This window comes from Anas acuta, chromosome 3, assembly GCF_963932015.1.
Source record: "Anas acuta chromosome 3, bAnaAcu1.1, whole genome shotgun sequence".
Lineage (NCBI taxonomy): Eukaryota > Metazoa > Chordata > Aves > Anseriformes > Anatidae > Anas > Anas acuta.
This window is the reverse complement of record NC_088981.1, coordinates 226,519-247,346: the sequence shown is the minus strand read 5'-3', so window position 1 is coordinate 247,346 and position 20,828 is coordinate 226,519. Positions and strand designations below refer to the sequence as shown.

Here is a 20,828-nt window from a genome sequence, read left to right as displayed (position 1 = left end):
AAAAAAAAAAAAAAAGGAGCAACAAACAACTATGAAAAGTTTTTGATTGTTCCATGTCCTACTAACCACAACTCAAAATGAAGTAGTTCTAGTGTAGAAGCAAAAATGGTTTAATTATTGTCATTATCTTGGTTGTCTTACACCTCACACTGCCACCACCACCACTTCACATGCACAGTGCAGCCTTCTTGGCCCCGTGTTTCGTCTTAAGGCTCAGCGTGACTCATTCTTCCTCTTAACTGATGGTTCTGTTTCGTCACACTTGAGGTAGTGCCATGTCTTTGTAACACGTAGATGCTGGTCACATATGCATCTGTTGCTACCAGAGTGAATTGAGGTTTAGCTCTCCAGGCAGGATAATAAGCCTAGAGGTTCATTACTCGAAAGTATGCTGTGGCGGTGTGAACATGAATATTGCACGGGTTAGACTGTAAATGAGCATGGGGAAGATTATTCTGTGTCTAATACACAAAGAAGCATGTAGTCCAGGACATGTTTTGCTGTGAGGAAACATCCATCCCAGCCAAACTGTAGCGAAATGTAGAAGGGTGAATATCCCTGTGAATTTCTAACTTTTTCGAATCCATATGTTTGTAACGTTTGTAAGAAGCGCTCAGTATTTTTGTATAATTACCTTTAGTTATCTTTCCTCTGAATATATTTTGGGGCATAATACAATGTAATAAAAAAGTGATGAGCTTTAAAAATAACAAAAATCCCTGTGTACATTAAAGTCACATTCAAAGACTATGTTTTGTGTGTTCTGCTAATGAAATTGCAGACTACTTTTGAAAATACAAAGAATTTCATATTTTACTGTCATGGTTCAGTTGTTTTAAGATTGCCTAAATTGCAAGTTAGAATGGTGAAGCTTGTATTACAAGCAAAGAGCCAGCGGAAAGTAAAAGACACAGTCTTTTACTTCCTCGTCTTTCGGGTCCTTAACATACAATGGTGCTAGCTCAGACCTAGGAATCACCAGTCTTTATCTTGTTCCCTGTCTCAAGTCCCCCCTTTTCTTGAGCCTAAGCAAATTCTTTGGCTTATTACAATCCTTCTTGATTAAAAGTTTTCATTAAATTCTTACCAGTTTTGACTTGGTGCTTGTTTCAGTTACACTTCCAGGTATCATAATCTAGTCCTTCACACAGCACCAAAATGCACATTGTACCACTACACAAGTCAAGACTACTACTATTAAAAAGAAGATCAGTATTCCTCTAAACGATTGCTTAAGCCAAGAAAAGTTGGGTAACCAAAAGGTTATTTTGTTGCATAATTCTCGAAAACCCCAGGAGGTGTCATCATGAATTACCTTATGTAATCACCTTAGACTAATCACCTTATTACCTTAGTCTTTCCCCAAATGTTTTCGTGCTCAGTCTCAATTCCTCCTGCCTCATTTACACACATACAGCAACTAATATTGATTAAAGTGCATCCTTCCCCTTGGGAGGCAAATAAAAGGTCTAGTGCCTAAAACATTCTTCTTGATTTGTTCTAGTTGCTTGCACAGAACTGTAAGATGTTGTTGCAAATATTGGTTTCCTAAATGTGTTAGATCTTCTCCTTTGTCCGGCATTTGGTAAGGCCTGCCATACAATATCTCCAAAGGGGCTTAGTTTGACCAAGTTTGCTCCAGGGGGATGGATGGAGCCCGTGGTAGGGAGCCGTGTGGGAGCAGTACTTGGGGAGCTGCTGCCTTTGGCAGCCCCTGCAGGCTCACTTTGGGAATCCCGTGTGAGGGATGAAGTTCTGTGTTTATTTTTTATTTATTTTATTTTTTTTTTATTTTTTTTTTTCTGAAGAAAGCGGGTGTTTAAGAAGGAAATGCAGAGTTGCCTTTGTTTGGCACTCGATGGTCTTGAGGTCTCTTCCAACGTAGACATTCTGTGATTCTGTGAAGTCACAAATGCCAAGGCGTCACACTGGCTGGCTCTGCAGCACAGATGCCAGGAGTGCTGCTTGGCATGGCGGCGGCGGCGCGGTGCCCCAGCCCCAGGCCCGTCCCAGCCCCAGCACACGTCGCCCTCCGCTCCCCCCTGGAGCCCCCCGACGCCTCAGCAGCCCCGCAGCGGACACCCCATGACGGAGCCATCCCGGAGGAGAAGGAGCCCGCAGCCCTCTGCCCGCACTGCACCGCACCGCACCGCACCAAGCGCCGCGCAACGGCTGCCACCGCCGCGGGGGCTCCTGGTGTGAGCGGCAAGTGGTGGCAAGGGGGGGCTGCGCTTCCTGAGTCGAGCTGCTGGACACCGGCTTGCCTGGGCAATTGCCCATGTTGCTGAGGAGGCAACAGAGCCAAAGCCCTTGGGGCTGAAGATCCAGCACGGCTGGGGAGGCTTTGGCATTTCTGCACAATGCTGCTCAATCCTGCTTGGGAGCCCAGCCTCAGGTGCGGAATGAAGCCAAGCAAGCTCGAGGGAAACTGTGTGCTGGTAAGTTGTCAGTTCTTGCTTTCTTTTTCATTCCTCACGCCTAAGAAAGCCTAACTCTTTCAAGCACTTGTTTGATGGACTTGATTCTGGGTGTGCTCCTTAAGCTTGTTTGGCAGCTGTTGAACCCCGCTACACTTGCAGGAGACCTATGCTCGAGTTGATGCTTGCTCTGATCAAGCGGTGTTCTTTTGCTCTTCTTTGCTTTGGTGATGGCAGGTGAGGTTGCAAAGAGTTTTCAGGAGGATTCTTCTTTTCCTTTGCAGAATCCCAGACTGCGTATTAGAGCTGATCTTCATCTCTGCTCGGAAAAGCTTCACGGGCCAAAAGAGAATGGAGATGAGGAAGGCAATGGAGAATGATGAGGACTATTTGCAGTCGGCACCCGTAAGCTTTGTGAAAGAATCAGGTGCATTTCTGTAGTGGTAGAAAGCATAGCTGGAAAGACTTCCTAAGGACATCAGGTCCAATTCATTGTTCTCAGTTAGAGCAATCCCCTAGTTTAGACTCCTGATAAGGTATTTGTCTGTAGGCAGCTGCCAACTTGTCCAGCTAATCCAATTCAGCCTGGAAAACAAGCAAGCAAGCAAGCAAAAAGCACAGAAATCTGCAGTTTATGGAGTGCAACTGTCTCCTTTCCAATCTCATGGGTTTCACCAAGTTTTGGGTGACTCCAGGGCTGGCTTGCCAGGGAGACTTTCTTGAATTGCTGGCAGATCAGCCAGAAGGGCAATACAAGGCCCTGGCTAAACACAATCTGTAGGCTGCTTCTAGATCAACAGTTTCCTTGGTTACTCCACAACCTCCACAATCTCCACTTGCTTCGAAGCTGTGAAGATTGCAAGTCCACTTTGTGTTTTTCAGCCACTCTGTGTCAAACGGTAAGAGTTTTCACTGGCTGTTAAAACAGAAAGGACAAAGAGCCCCTCCTCTGGGTCTTCAGAAGGCTCCTAAGATCCCCCAGACTGGCTAAGTAGCGACGCTCTAGTATAGATGCATCTAGATGCAGTAGAGCTAGATGGTGGGAGAGAGACTCTAGCATGGACGTGACACGCTTTGACAGCATCTTTTCTCTGACAGCAACTTCTGCCTAGGTTTTTCCCATCAAGCCAGAGCAGTTTCTTGGCCTGTGCAACCTGCAGACTGACCTCTCGTGTGTATCCGTGCTGGACTGAGGGTAATGTTTGGAACACACACTGATGCTGTATTCACTAGAACTTTGAGAAGAGAGAGCAAGAAGCTAACCTGCATACGAGTTTCTTAGGTTTCTGTAGAGAGAGGGAGATATACATGCATACATATTTACTTCTGTCTTTACTTCTTTCAAGATAGCTTTTGTTCTCCAAAATGAATCCTCTGACTGTTACTGACGTATGGGACACACCTTGACACTCTAATGGCATAGAAATACTTTTCAGCTCATCCTTGCTATTGTTTCTGGATTGAAAAAATAATTGTGAATATGATTACCTGCTTGGAATCTTTTTTTTTTTTCTTTTTAATATATACCTATTCTATTATGAAATCCTATAAAAAGGAGTGAACTCAAGAGGAAAAAAAAAAAAAGAAAACAATTTTAATTCCACTTCTAAATTAGATATCTAATCCTGATAGATTCACTCCCTTCCAAACAGAGCTCAACAAATGAAACAGTAAAAAATGCACATAATATTTCTTCTATCCCAAGATTTCATGACACAATAGTTCTTTGCCTAACCCTGCAATAGCCCCATAGGCATTGCAATTGCTTACTTGTTCTTCTCCTTTGCTTGTGTTTAGTGTTTGCTTTTCTAATGTTACAACATTGGATTGATTTACCTCCTTAGGTATCAAGAGAAGAAGGCATTTGCTTCAGAGGACAGTACTTTGATGCTTTCCAGGGCTAATGGCCAAAGTTTTCAAAGCACTTTTTTTTTTTTTTTCCCCATCAGTGATTTATACATTTGTCAATCTTTCCATCTTCATTTACAACTCTGAATTTAGGTTTTAGGTGAACAAGAACCCTGAAACCAGCTGAAGCCATATCAGACATAGTAAGGACATGTGTCTGTGAGGAAGTAATTCAGAGTGATTCTCTGGTGTCCTTTGGACAGCTTTCCTCTGGTCCTCTGCACTAAGCATCCCCAAGGGATATTTCAAAGCTCTCGGAATGATCTGTCATTCTCTCTTCCACTGGTGTCTCCATTAGAAAAGCGTGACTATTCCTTGCCCATGTGGAAAAGAAGTCCTCCTTGAGTTGTTTCTAAGCAAAACCTCTTTCTTGTGTTCTATGGACAGAAACCACTTGGCTAGACAAACTCAATCATTGCAAATGGAAGGAGTGGAACTGCTTCAGCACCGTGCTTCGGCTTCTAAGCAGAAGTGTAATGTAGGTGGGGACGTAGCAAGAGGACATGGCCAAGCCAGGGTGGACTTGAAAGTGCCATGTCCGAGCCACAGCAAGAAGTCCGTGATTGCCACTTGGAGACTGCTGCTCACCTAGTAGCACAGCAGCTGGAACGCTTCTGGATACTGCTGATGGATTGCCACGAATCAGGCAGTGACATGAGCTACAAGAACGACGGAAGTGACTGGAAGTGATGCTTCTCCCTGTTCTCCATTGCAATTTGTGAAAGAAAGGAGAAGAGAGGAGAAGAAGAAAGGAGAAGACGGGAGGGAAGGGGAGGGAATGAAGAGAACGGGAGGGAGGGGAGGGAAGGGTAAAAACGAGAAGGGGAGGGGTGGGCAGGGGAGGGCAGGGGAGTTCTGGGGAGGGCACTGGAGGGCACGGGAGGGCACGGGAGGGCAGGGGAGGGCAGGGGAAGGCAGGGGAGGGCACGGGAAGGCAGGGGAGCATAGTGTAGTGGAGTGTAGGGTAGTGTATGGTAGTGTAGGGTAGTGTAGGGGAGGGGGTTGTAGGTGAGGAGAGTGTAGGGGAGCGTAGGGGAGGAGAGTATAGGGGAGTGTAGGAGAGCAGAGTGGAGTGGAGTGTAGGGAAGGGGAGTGTAGGGGAACTGAGTGAAGGGGAGGGTAGAGGAGCAGAGTGTAGGGGAGTGTAGGGGAGCGGAGTGTAGTGGAGGTGTGTGTAGGGGAGTGTAGTTGAGGAGAGTGTAGTGGAGTGTAGGGAAGGGGAGTGTAGGGGAACTGAGTGAAGGGGAGGGTAGGGGAGCAGTGTGTAGGGGAGTGTAGGTGAGGAGAGTGTAGGGGAGTGTAGGGGAGGGAAGTGTACGGGAATATAGGGGAGGAGAGAGTTGGGGAAGGAAGTGGAGGGGAGGAGAGGGAAGGGGAAGGAGGGAATATTTTCTTATTTGTTACCTTTTTACTGTCTTTGTGTAGAGCCGTGACAGGCAAAATAAACTATGTTGGTGAAAAGGACGTCATTGTCTGGTATGATTCAACGATCCTGGGAGTCTGGAGAGGTCCCGGTAGACTGGAAACTGGCAAATGTTGTGCCGATTTTCAAGAAGGGTCAGAAAGAAGACCCTAGCAATTACAGGCCTGTCAGTCTCACGTCAGTGCCCGGTAAAATCATGGAGAAGATGGTTCTCGAACGTATTGAGGCGCACCTGGGGGACAAAGCAGTCATTGGTCCCAGCCAGCATGGGTTTGTGAAGGGCAGGTCCTGCCTAACTAACCTGATTTCCTTTTATGATAAGATCACCCGTATGGTGGACCAAGGGAAACCAGCTGATGTGATTTTTTTGGACTTCAGCAAGGCTTTTGACACGGTTTCCCATAGGATCCTACTGGACAAAATGTCCACCATACAGCTAAATAAAAACATCATACGATGGGTGAGCAATTGGCTAACGGGCAGGGCCCAAAGGGTTATGGTGAATGGGGCTGCGTCAGGCTGGCGGGCGGTCACTAGTGGGGTCCCTCAAGGCTCCATTTTAGGGCCGGTACTTTTCAATATTTTTATAAACGATCTGGATGTAGGAATAGAAGGTATTTTGAGCAAGTTTGCTGATGACACCAAACTTGGAGGAGTTGTGGACTCTGTTGAGGGTGGAAAGGCCTTGCAGAGGGATCTGGATAGGTTGGAGAGCTGGGCGATCGCCAACCGCATGAAGTTCAATAAGAGCAAGTGCCGGGTCCTGCACCTGGGACGGGGAAACCCTGGCTGCACGTACAGACTGGGCGATGAGACGCTGGAGAGCAGCCTAGAAGAGAGGGATCTGGGGGTCGTGGTAGACAGCAAGTTGAATATGAGCCGGCAGTGTGCCCTGGCAGCCAGGAGGGCCAACCGTGTCCTGGGGTGCATCAAGCACGGCATCGCTAGTAGGTCGAGGGAGGTGATTGTCCCGCTCTACTCTGCGCTGGTGCAGCCTCACCTCGAGTACTGTGTGCAGTTCTGGGCACCACAGTATAAAAAGGACATGAAACTGTTGGAGAGTGTCCAGAGGAGGGCTACGAAGATGGTGAAAGGCCTGGAGGGGAAGACGTACGAGGAACGGCTGAGGGCACTGGGCCTGTTCAGCCTGGAGAAGAGGAGGCTGAGGGGAGACCTCATCGCAGTCTACAACTTCCTCGTAAGGGGGTGTCGAGAGGCAGGAGACCTTTTCTCCATTAACACCAGCGACAGGACCCGCGGGAACGAGGTTAAGCTGAGGCAGGGGAAGTTTAGGCTTGACATCAGGAGGGGGTTCTTCACAGAGAGAGTGGTTGCACACTGGAACAGGCTCCCCAGGGAAGTGGTCACTGCACCGAGCCTGACTGAATTTAAGAAGAGATTGGACTGTGCACTTAGTCACATGGTCTGAACTTTTGGGTAGACCTGTGCGGTGTCAAGAGTTGGACTTGATGATCCTTAAGGGTCCCTTCCAACTCAGGATATTCTATGATTCTATGATTCCTACTCCTCCAGTTTAAATTAATCAAGAATAATCTGCTCCTGATTGAGGTCTTCCCTTACTAGTGCAGTGCTAGGACCTACATGCTCAATGTGCTGAGGATGTGCAAGAGAAGAGTCTTAGAAAACAGTCAAGTTTGGTTCATGGTACTAGATTTAAAGGATGCCTTTTTGTGCCTGCCTGTGGCACCTGAAAGCCAGAAACTCTTTGCCTTTGGATGAGAAAATCCTCACAGAGAATGAAAAACTCAGCTCATCTGTCGTTTTTTAGTCACACACTCTTATTCATAAAGAGATTAATTTCTTAATGAATTCTATGTTCTTGAAATGCTTGAAATATGGAATTTCTGTCCAGTGAGACGTTTCAATTTTGCAGAAAATGTATCCCAGATAACAAGGAGAAAAGGAATACTGTGTAGTTTATTGTCTGTGTTGGTATTGTTATTATCATTATCATTATTATTTTAACAGGCTTCACTGGTTTTGTTCACTAAAATCAACCTTGAACTTATGCTTTTCAGGTATTCCCAGTCTCTCTCTTGTTTCAGAAATGTTAACTTGTCCTTCAGAGTTACAAGAGCTTTTGGCAAGTTAGAGTCTAATATTTCAGAGTCAGGGAACACTCCAGCTACAGGAAATCCACACTTCAAATACAGAACCCGGTACAGCCAGCACACACGTCGCCCAGGACCGGAGCCCAGGGTCCACATCCGGACGCCTGCCGCTCTGGACTGTCTGAATCCCCGGTCCCCGGGACTGCGTAACTTCGAGCCGGTGAACGACAGCCTCCACTTCACGACACGGCTAGCAGCCACAACGCTTATGGCCGGACAACCGTGTCGTAGAATCTCCTTCCCCGAGGCGCCCGAAATGGGATCCAGACCCCGGTGCGGCTAGCACACCCGACACCCAGGATGGAGCCAAAGGGCTCGGGAAGCTGGACCCACGCTGCCCGTGGAGGGACACTCGTGTCCTGCGATCGAAATAGCGGAGCCAACCGAGGTCCGACCTGGACCTAGTGCGGCTAGCATATACGTCGCCCAGGACCGGAGCGTGGGTGTCCGGGACGGACGGCTGCGGCTCCGGACAGGACAGAACCCCATGTCCCCGCGACTGCCAGCCCACGAGGCGGCGGATGACAGCCTCATGCTTTGCAGCAAGTCTGGCTCCCATGCCGCTCGTGGCCGGACAACCGTGTCATGGGATCGTTGTCCCCAGTTCGCCCGAGAAGGGATTCTTACCCCTGCGCGGCTAGCATACACGTCTCCCAGGACCGGAGTCTAGGCATTCGGGAAGGACGGCCGCCGCTCCGGACAGGACAGAACCGCTGTTTCGGGGACGGACAGTTCCCGAGCGAGCGGACCACAGCCTCCTGCTACGCGGCAAGGCTGGCACCCACACCGCTTGTGGTCGGACAACCGTGTCGTAGGATCTCCTTCCCCGAGGCACCCGAAATGGGATCCAGACCCCGGTGCGGCGAGCACACACATAGCTAGGGACCGTAGCGTGAGTGTTCGCGACAGACGGCTGCGGCTCGGAAAGGACAGAACCCCAGGTCCCCACGACTGCCAGCCCACGAGGCGGCAGATGACAGCCTCACGCTTCGCCACATGGCTGGAACTCACAACGCTTGTGGCAGGACAACCGTGTCGTGGGATCGTTGTCCGCAGTCCGCCCGAAACGGGATCCGGACCGCTGTGCGGCTAGCACACACTTCGCCCAGGACCGGAGCCTAGGCGTTCGGGAAGGACGGCAGCAGCTACGGACAGGACAGAACCTCTGTTTCGGGGATGGACAGTTCCCGAGCGAGCGGACCACAGCCTCCTGCTACGTGACAAGGCTGGCACCCACACCGCTTGTGGTCGGACAACCGTGTCTTGGGATTGTTGTCCCCAGTCAGTCCGAGACGGGAGCCGGAACAAGGTGCGGTAGCGCACACGTCGCGCAGGAGCGGAGCCTAGGCGTTCGGGAAGGACGGCCGCCGCTCCGGACAAGACAGAACCGCTGTCTCTGGGACGGACAGTTCCCGAGCGAGCGGACCACAGCCCCCTGCTACGTGGAAAGGCTGGCACCCACATTGCTTGTGGCCGGTCACCCGTGTCGTGGGATCACTTTCGTCGAGCCGCCCAAGGCGGGACTCGGACCCCGGTGCGGCTAGCACACACGTCGCCCAGGATAGGAGCGTGGGTATTCGGGACCGACGGCTGCTGCTCCGGACAGGACAGAACCCTTGGTCCCCGCGACTGCCAGCCCACGAGCCAGCGGATGACAGCCTCCTGGTTCACGACACAGCTGGTACGCATGCAGCTCGTGGCCGGACCACTGTGTTGTGGGATCTCCTTCCCCGAGCCGCCCGAGACAGAACCGGGAACCCGGTGCAGCCAGCACACACGTCGCCCAGGACCGGAGCCCAGGGTCCACATCTGGACGCCTGCCGCTCCGGACAGGACTGAATCCCCGGTCCCCGGGACTGCGTAACTTCGAGCCGGTGAACGACAGCCTCCACTTCACGACACGGCTAGCAGCCACAACGCTTATGGCCGGACAACCGTGTCGTAGAATCTCCTTCCCTGAGGCGCCCGAAATGGGATCCAGACCCCGGTGCGGCTAGCACACCCGACACCCAGGATGGAGCCAAAGGGCTCGGGAAGCTGGACCCACGCTGCCCGTGGAGGGACACTCGTGTCCTGCGATGGAAATAGCGGAGCCGACCGAGGTCCGACCTGGACCTAGTGCGGCTAGCATATACGTCGCCCAGGACCGGAGCGTGGGTGTCCGGGACGGACGGCTGCGGCTCCGGACAGGACAGAACCCCATGTCCCCGCGACTGCCAGCCCACGAGGCGGCGGATGACAGCCTCATGCTTCGCAGCAAGTCTGGCTCCCATGCCGCTCGTGGCCGGACAACCGTGTCATGGGATCGTTGTCCCCAGTTCGCCCGAGAAGGGATTCTTACCCCTGCGCGGCTAGCATACACGTCTCCCAGGACCGGAGTCTAGGCATTCGGGAAGGACGGCCGCCGCTCCGGACAGGACAGAACCGCTGTTTCGGGGACGGACAGTGTCCGAGCGAGCGGACCACAGCCTCCTGCTACGTGGCAAGGCTGGCACCCACACCGCTTGTGGTCGGACAACCGTGTCGTAGGATCTCCTTCCCCGAGGCACCCGAAATGGGATCCAGACCCCGGTGCGGCGAGCACACACATAGCTAGGGACCGTAGCGTGAGTGTTCGCGACAGACGGCTGCGGCTCGGAAAGGACAGAACCCCAGGTCCCCGCGACTGCCAGCCCATGAGCCGGCGGATGACAGCCTCACACTTCGCCACATGGCTCGAACTCACAACGCTTGTGGCAGGACAACCGTGTCATGGGATCATTGTCCCTAATTCGCCCGAGACGGGATTCTTATCCTGGCGCGTCTACCATACACGTCTCCCAGGACCGGAGTCTAGGCGTTCGGAAAGGACGGCCGCCGCTCCGGGCAGGACAGAACCGCTGTTTCGGGGACGGACAGTTCCCGAGCGAGCGGACCACAGCCTCCTGCTACGTGACAAGGCTGGCACCCACACCGCTTGTGGTCGGACAACCGTGTCTTGGGATCGTTGTCCCCAGTCCGTCCGAGACGGGAGCCGGAACAAGGTGCGGTAGCGCACGCGTCGCGCAGGAGCAGAGCCTAGGTGTTCAGAAAGCCGGACCCACGCAGCCTGTTGAGGGACACTCGTGTCCTGCCATCGCCATAGCGGAGCCGACCGAGGTCCGACCCAGAGCCCAGTGCGGCTAGCACACACGTCGCCCAGGACCGGAGCCTAGGCTTTCGGGACTGATGGCTGCTGCTCCGGACAGGACAGAACCCCAAGTCCCCGCGACTGCCAGGCCACGAGCCGGCGGATGACAGCCTTCCGCTTCGCTGCAAGTCTGTCTCCCATGCCGCTCGTGGCCGGACAACCGTGTCGTGGGATCATTGTCCCCAGTCCTCCCTAAACGGGATCCGGACCGCCGTGTGGCTAGCACACACGTCGCCTAGGTCCGGAGCGTAGGAGTTCGGGACCGCTTCTCTGCAAGTCTGGCTCCAATGCCGCTCGTGGCCGGACAACCGTGTCGTGGGATTGTTGTCCCCAGTCCGCCCAAAACGGGATCCGGACCGCCGTGCGGCTAGCACACACGTCGCCCAGGACCGGAGCCTAGGCATTCGGGAAGGATGGCAGCAGCTACGGACAGGACAGAACCGCTGTCTCTGGGACGGACAGTTCCCGAGCGAGCGGACCACAGCCTCCTGCTACGTGGCAAGGCTGGCACCCACACCGCTTGTGGTCGGACAAACGTGTTGTGGGATCACTTTCGTCGAGCTGCCCAAGGCGGGACTCGGACCCTGGTGCGGCTAGCACACACGTCGCCCAGGATAGGAGCGTGGGTATTCGGGACCGACGGCTGCTGCTCCGGACAGGACAGAACCCTTGGTCCCCGCGACTGCCAGCCCACGAGCCAGCGGATGACAGCCTCCTGGTTCACGACACAGCTGGTACGCATGCAGCTCGTGGCTGGACCACTGTGTTGTGGGATCTCCTTCCCCGAGCCGCCCGAGACAGAACCGGGAACCCGGTGCAGCCAGCACACACGTCGCCCAGGACCGGAGCCCAGGGTCCACATCTGGACGCCTGCCGCTCCGGACAGGACTGAATCCCCGGTCCCCGGGGATTCAGTAACTTCTGCTTAAGAAGTAACTTAAGAAGGACTGCGTAACTTCGAGCCGGTGAATGACAGCCTCCACTTCACGACACGGCTAGCAGCCACAACGCTTATGGCCGGACAACCGTGTCATAGAATCTCCTTCCCCGAGGCGCCCGAAATGGGATCCAGACCCCGGTGCGGCTAGCACACACATTGCCAGGGACCGTAGCGTGAGTGTTCGCGACAGAAGGCTGCAGCTCGGAAAGGACAGAACCCCAGGTCCCCGCGACTGCCAGCGCCCGAGCCGGCGGATGACAACCTCACGCTTCGCGGCATGGCTGGAACTCACAATGCTTGTGGCCGGACAACCGTGTCATGGGATCGTTGTCCCCAGTCCGCCCAAAACGGGATCCGGACCGCCGTGCGGCTAGCACACACGTCTCCCAGGACCGGAGCCTAGGCGTTCGGGAAGGACGGCAGCAGCTCCGGACAGGACATAACCTCTGTTTCGGGGACGGACAGTTCCCGAGCGAGCAGACCACAGCCTCCTGCTACGTGGCAAGGCTGGCACCCACACGGCTCGTGACCAGACAACCGTATCATGGGATCGTTGTCCGTAGTTTGCCCGAGACGGGATTCTTATCCCGGCACGGCTACCATACACGTCTCCCAGGACCGGAGTCTAGGCGTTCGGAAAGGACGGCCGCCGCTCCGGGCAGGACAGAACCGCAGGTCCCCGCAACTGCCAGGCCACGAGCTGGTGGATGACAGCGTTCCGCTTCGCTGCAAGTCTGTCTCCCATGCCGCTCGTGGCCGGACAACCGTGTCGTGGGATCGTTGTCCCCAGTCCACCCGAAATGGGATCCAGACCGCCGTGCGGCTAGCACACACGTCGCCCAGGACCGGAGCGTCCTTCACGACACGGCTAGCAGCCACAACGTTTATGGCCGGACAACCGTGTCGTAGAATCTCCTTCCCTGAGGCGCCCGAAATGGGATCCAGACCCCGGTGCGGCGAGCACACACATAGCCAGGGACCATAGCGTGAGTGTTCGCGACAGATGGCTGCGGCTCGGAAAGGACAGAATCCCAGGTTTCCGTGACTGCCAGCGCCCGAGCCGGCGGATGACAGCCTCACGCTTCGCGGCATGGCTGGAACTCACAATTCTTGTGGCCGGACAACCGTGTCGTGGGATCATTGTCCCCAGTCCTCCCGAAACGGGATCCGGACCGCCGTGCGGCTAGCACACACGTCGCCCAGGACCGGAGCCTAGGGGCTCGGGAAGCCGGACCCACGCAGCCCGTAGAGGGACACACGTTTCCTGCGATCGAAATAGCGGAGCCGACAGAGGTCCGACCGGGTCCTAGTGAGGCTAGCACACACATCGCCCAGGACCGGAGCGTGGGTGTTCGGGAAGGACGGCCACCGTTCCGGACAGGACAGAACCCTTGGTCCCCACGACTGCCAGCCCACGAGCCAGCGGATGACAGTCTCCTGGTTCACGACACGGCTGCTACGCATGCAGCTCGTGGCCGGACCACTGTGTCGTGGGATCTCCTTCCCCGAGCCGCCCAAGACAGAACCCGGACCCCAGTGCAGCTAGCACACACGTCGCCCAGGACCGGAGCCCAGGGTCCACATCCGGACGCCTGCCTCTCTGGACTGTCTGAATCCCCGGTCCCCGGGACTGCGTAACTTCGAGCCGGTGAACGACAGCCTCGACTTCTCGACATGGCTGGCAGCCACAGCGCTTGTGGCCGGACAACCGTGTCGTAGGATCTCCTTCCCCGAGGCGCCTGAAATGGGACCCGTACCCCGGTGCGGCGAGCAAACACGACACCCAGGATGGAGCCAAAGGGCTCGGGAAGCCGGACCCACGCTGCCTGTGGAGGGACACTCGTGTCCTGCGATCGAAATAGTGGAGCCGACAGAGGTCCCACCCGGACCCCAGTGCGGCTTGCACACACGTCGCCCAGGACCGGAGCGTGGGTGTTCGGGAAGGACGGCCACCGCTCCGGACAGGATAGAAGCTTTGGTCTCGGGGACAGCCAGCCCCCGAGCCGGCGGATGACAGCCTCCTGTTTCACGACACAGCTGCTAAACATGCAGCTCGTGGCCGGACCACTGTGTCGTAGGATCTCCTTCCCCGAGCCGCCCAAGACAGAACCCGGACCCCCATGCAGCTAGCACACACGTCGCCCAGGATAGGAGCGTGGGTGTTCGGGACGGACGGCTGCCGCTCCGGAGAGGACAGAACCCCATGTCCCCGCGACTGCCAGTCCACGAGCCGGCAGATGACAGCCTCACGCTTCGCGGCAAGTCTGGCTCCCACGCCGCTCGTGGCCGGACAACCGTGTCATGGGATCGTTGTCCCCAGTCCGCCCGAAACGGGATTCTTACCCTTGCGCGGCTAGCATACACGTTTCCCAGGACCGGAGTCTTGGCGTTCGGGACGGACGGCCGCCGCTCCAGGACGGACAGTTCCCGAGCGAACGGAACACAGCCTCCTGCTTCGCGGCAAGGCTGGCACCCACACCGCTTGTGGCCGGTCACCCGTGTCTTGCGATCACTTTCGTCGAGCCGCCCAAGGTGGGACCCGGACCGCGGCGCGGCTAGCACACACGTCACCTGGGACCGGAGCCCAGGGTCCACATCCGGACGCCTACCGCTCTGGACTGTCTGAATCGACGTTCCCCGGGACGGCGTAACTCCGAGCCGGTGAACGACAGCCTGACGCTTCGCGGCAAGTCTGGCTCCCATGCAGCTCGTGGCCGCACAACCGTGTCGTGGGATCGCCTTTTCCGATCCGCCCGAGACGGAGCCCGGACTGCGGTGTGGCTAGCACACACGTTGCCCACGACCTGAGTCAAGGGGCTCGGGACGGTCGGCTCCCGCGCCTCCGAATGGATATAACCGGGAGCGTGGGATGGTCGTTCGCCGATCCGCACGGGATGGATCGGGAACGGCAAGTCCCAATAGCAGCGGACACCAGCCTCCCGCTTCACGGCACGGCCGGCCAAAGTGCCGATCGAGGCCGGACACCCGGGACACGGGACAGTCTGCCGGCATGCCGCCCGACACATTCCACAGATTTCGGAACAGCCGGTCCCCAAAAGTCTCGACAGCAACAACCTCGTTCAACGCACGGCAAGCACCACGCCGTATGTGGCCAGATACCTGTGCCATTGGATAGCCGTCTCCGAGACACCCGAGGTCGGCTCTGGACCCCGGTGCGGCTAGCACTATTGTCTCCCAAGACCGGAACCAAGGGGCTCGGGACAGTCTGCTTCCTCGCCTCCGGACAGAGGCATCCGGGATCTCGGGACGGCAAGCCTCCCATCCGCATGGGACTGAACCCCGGCACCGGGACGGCCAGTACATTAACCCTTCCCGTTCCTATTCCCGTTCCCGTTACCCTTCTCCTTCCCCTTCCCGTTTCCATTCCCCTTCCTCTTCCCCTTCCTCTAACCCTTTAACACTTACCCTAACTCTAACCCTTACTCTTATCCAAAACATAACCCCTAACCTTACGCTAAAAAAAAGTTACACTAAACCTAAAACTTACCCTTACACTAAACCTAATTCTCTAACCCTATCCCTAAACCTAACCCTAATACTCTCACCCTAACCTAACCCTAACCAGAACCCGAAACATTAACCTAACCCACTCACCATATCCTTAAATGAACGCGTTTTCTGGGGCCCAATTTTTCAGCCTGTGTGAAGGTCCCATGGGGAGTTCAGTTGTACCAAAAGCCTTCCTTTGGGGCACTTTTTGATGGGTGAAAGGGGCTTTGAACTCCATTTCTCGGGCCCTCTTTTGAATTCCTCTCCGAATCCGGGGAAGGATATTATTGGGGTTGCTCAGAAAGAGCGAAGACAAAGGGTCCAGTTGCATGTGGGGCTTCATGAAGGCTCCCCTGGGGAGTTCAGTTGTCCCCAAAGCCTTCCTTTGGGGGAACTTATGGATGGGTGAAACAGTCTTTGAATGCATTTTCTGGTGAACAATTTTTCATTCGTCTCTGTTTCTGGGTAGGGCTATGATTCGGGTTGCTCAGAAAGAGCGAAGGCAGACGGTCCAGTTGCATGTGTGACTGCGTTAAGGCTCCCCTGGGGAGTTTAGTTGTACCCAAAGCCTTTCTAAGGGGGCACTTTTTGATGGGCAAAAGGGACTTAGTACGCATTTTCTGGGGCCCTCTTTTGAATTCGTCTCCCATGCTGGGTAGGGCTATGTTTCGTATTGCTCAGAAAGAGCAAAGACAGAGGGTCCAGTTGCATGTGGGGCTGTGTGAAGGCTCCCCTGGGGAGTTTAGTTGTACCCAAAGCCTTTCTAAGGGCGCGCTTTTGGATGGGCGAAAGGGGATTTGAATGCGTTTTCTTGGGCCACATTTTGAATATCTCTCCCATGCTGGGTAGGAATATGTTTCGGGTAGCTCAGAAAGAGGAAACAGAAAGGGTTCAGTTGCATGTGGGGCTGCGTGAAGGCTCCCCAGGGGAGTTCAGTTGTACCCAAAGCCTTCCTTGGGGGCACTCTTGGATGGTCCAAAGCGGCTCAGAACGCGTTTTCTGGGGCCCGATTTTTCAGTCATCTCAGATGCCAACTAGAAATATGCTTAGGCTTGCTCGGAAAGCACGAATACGGAGGGTCTAATTGCATGTGGGGCTGCGTAAAGCCTCCCATGGAGAGTTGATCTTCACGTAAGATGGGTTTGGGTACAACGGAATCCCCAGGGGAGCCTTTACGCAGGTAATATGCAACTGGACCCTACGGGTTCACTCTTTCTACGCAAGCCTAAATATATCCCTAGCAGCAAAGGGAGAAGATTGAAAAAGCTGGCCTCAGAAAACGCATTCGGAGCCACTTTCGCCCATCCAAAAGTGCCACCAAAGGAAGGCGTTGGGTACATCTGAACTCCCCAGGGGAGCCTTTACGCAGGCAACATGCAACTGGACCCTCCATATTCGCTCTTTCAGAGCAAGAATAAACATAGCCCTAGCTGGCATGGGAGATGACTGAAAACTTGGCCCCAGAAAACGCATTGCGATTCCCCTTGGACCATCCAAAAGTGCCCCCAAAGGAACGCTTTCGGTACATCTGAGCTCCCCAGGGGAGCCTTTATGCAGCCCCACATGCAACTGGACCCTCCGGGTTCGCTCTTTCCGAGCAACAAGAAACATATCGCTAGCTGGCATGGGAGACGACTGAAAACTCGGGCCCCAGAAAACTCATTCCAAGCCCCTTTCGCCTATCCAAATGTGCCCCCAAAGGAATGCTTTGAGTACAACTGAACTCCCCAGGGGAGCCTTTACGCAGCCCCACATGCAACTGGACTCTCCGTATTCGCTGTTTCCGAGTAAACCTAAATATAACCTTAGCCAGCATGGCAGAAGACTGAAAACTCGGACCCCATAAAATGCCTTACAAGACCCTTTTGCCCATCCAAAAGTGCCCCCAAAGGAAGGCTTTGGGTACAACTGACCTCCCCAGGGGAGCCTTTATGCAGCCCCACATGCAACTGGACCCTCCGGGTTCACTCTTTCACCGCAAGCCTAAATATAGCCCTCGGCTCAATGGGAGAAGACTGAAAAATCGGGCCTCAGAAAACGTATTGCGATTCCCCTTGGACCATCCAAAAGTGCCCCCAAAGGAAGGCTTTGGGTACAAGTGAACTCCCCAGGGGAGCCTTTATGCAGTCCCACATGCAACTGGACCTTCCGGGTTCGCTCTTTCCGAGCAACACTAAACATAGCCCTAGCCGGCATGGGAGAAGACTGAAAACTCGGGCCCCAGAAAACTCATTCCAAGCCCCTTTCGCCTATCCAAAAGTGCCCCCAAAGGAAGGCTTTGAGTACAAATGAACTCCCCAGGGGAGCCTTTACTCAGCCCCACATGCAACTGGACCCTCCGTATTCGCTGTTTCCGAGCAAACCTAAATATATCCCTAGCCAGCAAGGCAGAAGACTGAAAACTCGGACCCCAGAAAATGCCTTACAAGACGCTTTCGCCCATCCAAAAGTGCCCCCAAAGGAAGGCTTTGTGTAATTCTGACCTCCCCAGGGGAGCCTTTATGCAGCCCCACATGCAACTGGACCGTCCGGGTTCGCTCTTTCCGAGCAACACTAAAGATAGCCCTAGCCGGCATGGGAGACGACTGAAAAATCAGGATAAATAAAAAGCCTTACAAGACCCTTTCGCCCATCCAAAAGTGTCCCTAAATGAAGGCTTTGGGTACAACTGAACTCCCCAGGGGACCCTTTATGCAGCCCCACATGCAATTGGAGCCTCCGGGTTCGCTCTTTCTGAGCAACAATAAACATAGCCCTAGCTGGCATGGGAGATGACTGAAAACTTGGCCCCAGAAAACGCATTGCGATTCCCCTTGGACCATCCAAAAGTGCCCCCAAAGGAACGCTTTCGGTACAGGTGAACTCCCCAGGGGAGCCTTTATGCAGCCCCACATGCAACTGGACCCTCCGGGTTCGCTCTTTCCGAGCAACAAGAAACATATCGCTAGCTGGCATGGGAGACGACTGAAAACTCGGGCCCCAGAAAACTCATTCCAAGCCCCTTTCGCCTATCCAAATGTGCCCCCAAAGGAATGCTTTGAGTACAAATGAACTCCCCAGGGGAGCCTTTACGCAGCCCCACATGCAACTGGACTCTCCGTATTCGCTGTTTCCGAGTAAACCTAAATATAACCTTAGCCAGCAAGGCAGAAGACTGAAAACTCGGACCCCATAAAATGCCTTACAAGACCCTTTTGCCCATCCAAAAGTGCCCCCAAAGGAAGGCTTTGGGTACAACTGACCTCCCCAGGGGAGCCTTTATGCAGCCCCACATGCAACTGGACCCTCCGGGTTCACTCTTTCACCGCAAGCCTAAATATAGCCCTCGGCTCAATGGGAGAAGACTGAAAAATCGGGCCTCAGAAAACGTATTGCGATTCCCCTTGGACCATCCAAAAGTGCCCCCAAAGGAAGGCTTTGGGTACAAGTGAACTCCCCAGGGGAGCCTTTATGCAGCCCCACATGCAACTGGACACTCCTTTTTCGCTCTTTCACAGCAACGCTAAATATAACCCTGGCCCGCATGGCAGATGACTGAAAAATCGGGCCCAAAAAACGCATTTCAAGCCCCATCCACCCATCCAAAAGTGCCTCAAAAGGAAGGCTTTCCGTACAACTGAACTCCCCAGGGGAGCCTTTATGGAGCCCTACATGCAACTGGACCCTCCGGGTTCACTCTTTCTACGCAAGCCTAAATATAGCCCTCGGCGCAATGTGAGAAGACTGAAAAAGCGGGCCTCAGAAAACGCAATGCGATTCCCCTGGAACATCCAAAAGTGCCCCCAAAGGAAGGCTTTGGGTACAAGTGAACTCCCCAGGGGAGCCTTTATGCAGCCCCACATGCAACTGGACCCTCCGGGTTCGCTCTTTCCGAGCAACACTAAACATAGCCCTAGCCGGCATGGGAGACGACTGAAAACTCGGGCCCCAGAAACGCGTTACAAGCCCCTTTCGCCTATCCAAAAGTGCCCCCAAAGGAAGGCTTTGAGTACAAATGTACTCCCCAGGGGAGCCTTTACGCAGCCCCACATGCTACTGGACCGTCCGTATTCGCTGTTTCCGAGCAAACCTAAATATATCCCTAGCCAGCAAGGCAGAAGACTGAAAACTCGGACCCCAGAAAATGCCTTACAAGACGCTTTCGCCCATCCAAAAGTGCCCCCAAAGGAAGGCTTTGGGTACAACTGACCTCCCCAGGGGAGCCTTTATGCAGCCCCACATGCAACTGGACCCTCCGGGTTCGCTCTTTCCGAGCAACACTAAACATAGCCCTAGCTGGCATGGGAGGCGACTGAAAACTCGGGCCCCTGAAAGCGCTTTCCGAGCCCTTTCGCCCATCCAAAAGTGCTCCCAGAGGAAGGCTTTGGGTACAAGTGAACTCCCCAGGGGAGCCTTTATGCAGCCCCACATGCAACTGGACCCTCCGGGTTCGCTTTTTACAAGGAAACATAAATATATCCCTAGCCAGCAAGGCAGAAGACTGAAAACTCGGGCCCAAGAAAAAGCGTTTCAAGCCCCATTCGCCCATACAGAAGTGCCCCCAAAGGAAGGCTTTGGGTACAACTGAACTCCCCAGGGGAGCCTTAACGCAGCTCCACATGAAACTGGACCCTCCGGGTTCACTCTTTCTACACAAACCGAAATATAGCCCTAGCCGCAAAGGGAGAAGACTGAAAAAGCGGGCCTCAGAAAACGCATTGCGATTCCCCTTGGACCATCGAAAAGTGCCCCCAAAGGTAGGCTTTGAGTACAAATGAACTCCCCAGGGGAGCCTTTACGCAGCCCCACATGCACATGGACCCTCCGTATTCGCTGTTTCCGAACAGCACTAATCATAGCCCTAGCCGGCATGGGAGACGACTGAAAACTCGGGCCCCAGAAAACGCTTTCCGAGCCCCTTTCACCCATCCAAAAGTGCTCCCAGAGTAAGGCTTTAGGTACAACAGAACTCCCCAGGGGAGCCTTTACGCAGCCCCACATGCAACTGGACCCTCCGTATTCGCTGTTTCCGAGCAAACCTAAATATAACCCTAGCCAGCAAGGCAGAAGACTGAAAACTCGGACCCCAGAAAATGCCTTACAAGACGCTTTCGCCCATCCAAAAGTGCCCCCAAAGGAAGGCTTTTGGTACAACTGAACTCCCCAGGGGAGCCTTTATGCAGCCCCACATGCAACTGGACCCTCCACGTTCACTCTTTCTAAGCAGGTCTAAATATATCCCTCGGCGCAAAGGGAGAAGACTGAAAAAGCGGGCCTCAGAAAACGCATTGCGAGTCTCTTACGACCATCCAAAAGTGCCCCAAAGGAAGGGTTTGGGTACAAGTGAACT

General features: G+C 54.3%; 1 long non-coding RNA gene across 1 annotated transcript; it reads left to right on the top strand.

Annotated features, from left to right (window-relative positions):
• The first annotated feature begins 2,218 nt into the window (after nucleotides 1-2,218).
• LOC137853131 (uncharacterized) lies at nucleotides 2,219-4,462 on the top strand. Its single transcript, XR_011094262.1, has 2 exons — nucleotides 2,219-2,438; nucleotides 2,702-4,462. It is a non-coding gene; the product is annotated as an uncharacterized lncRNA (long non-coding RNA).
• Nucleotides 4,463-20,828: the final 16,366 nt, after the last annotated feature.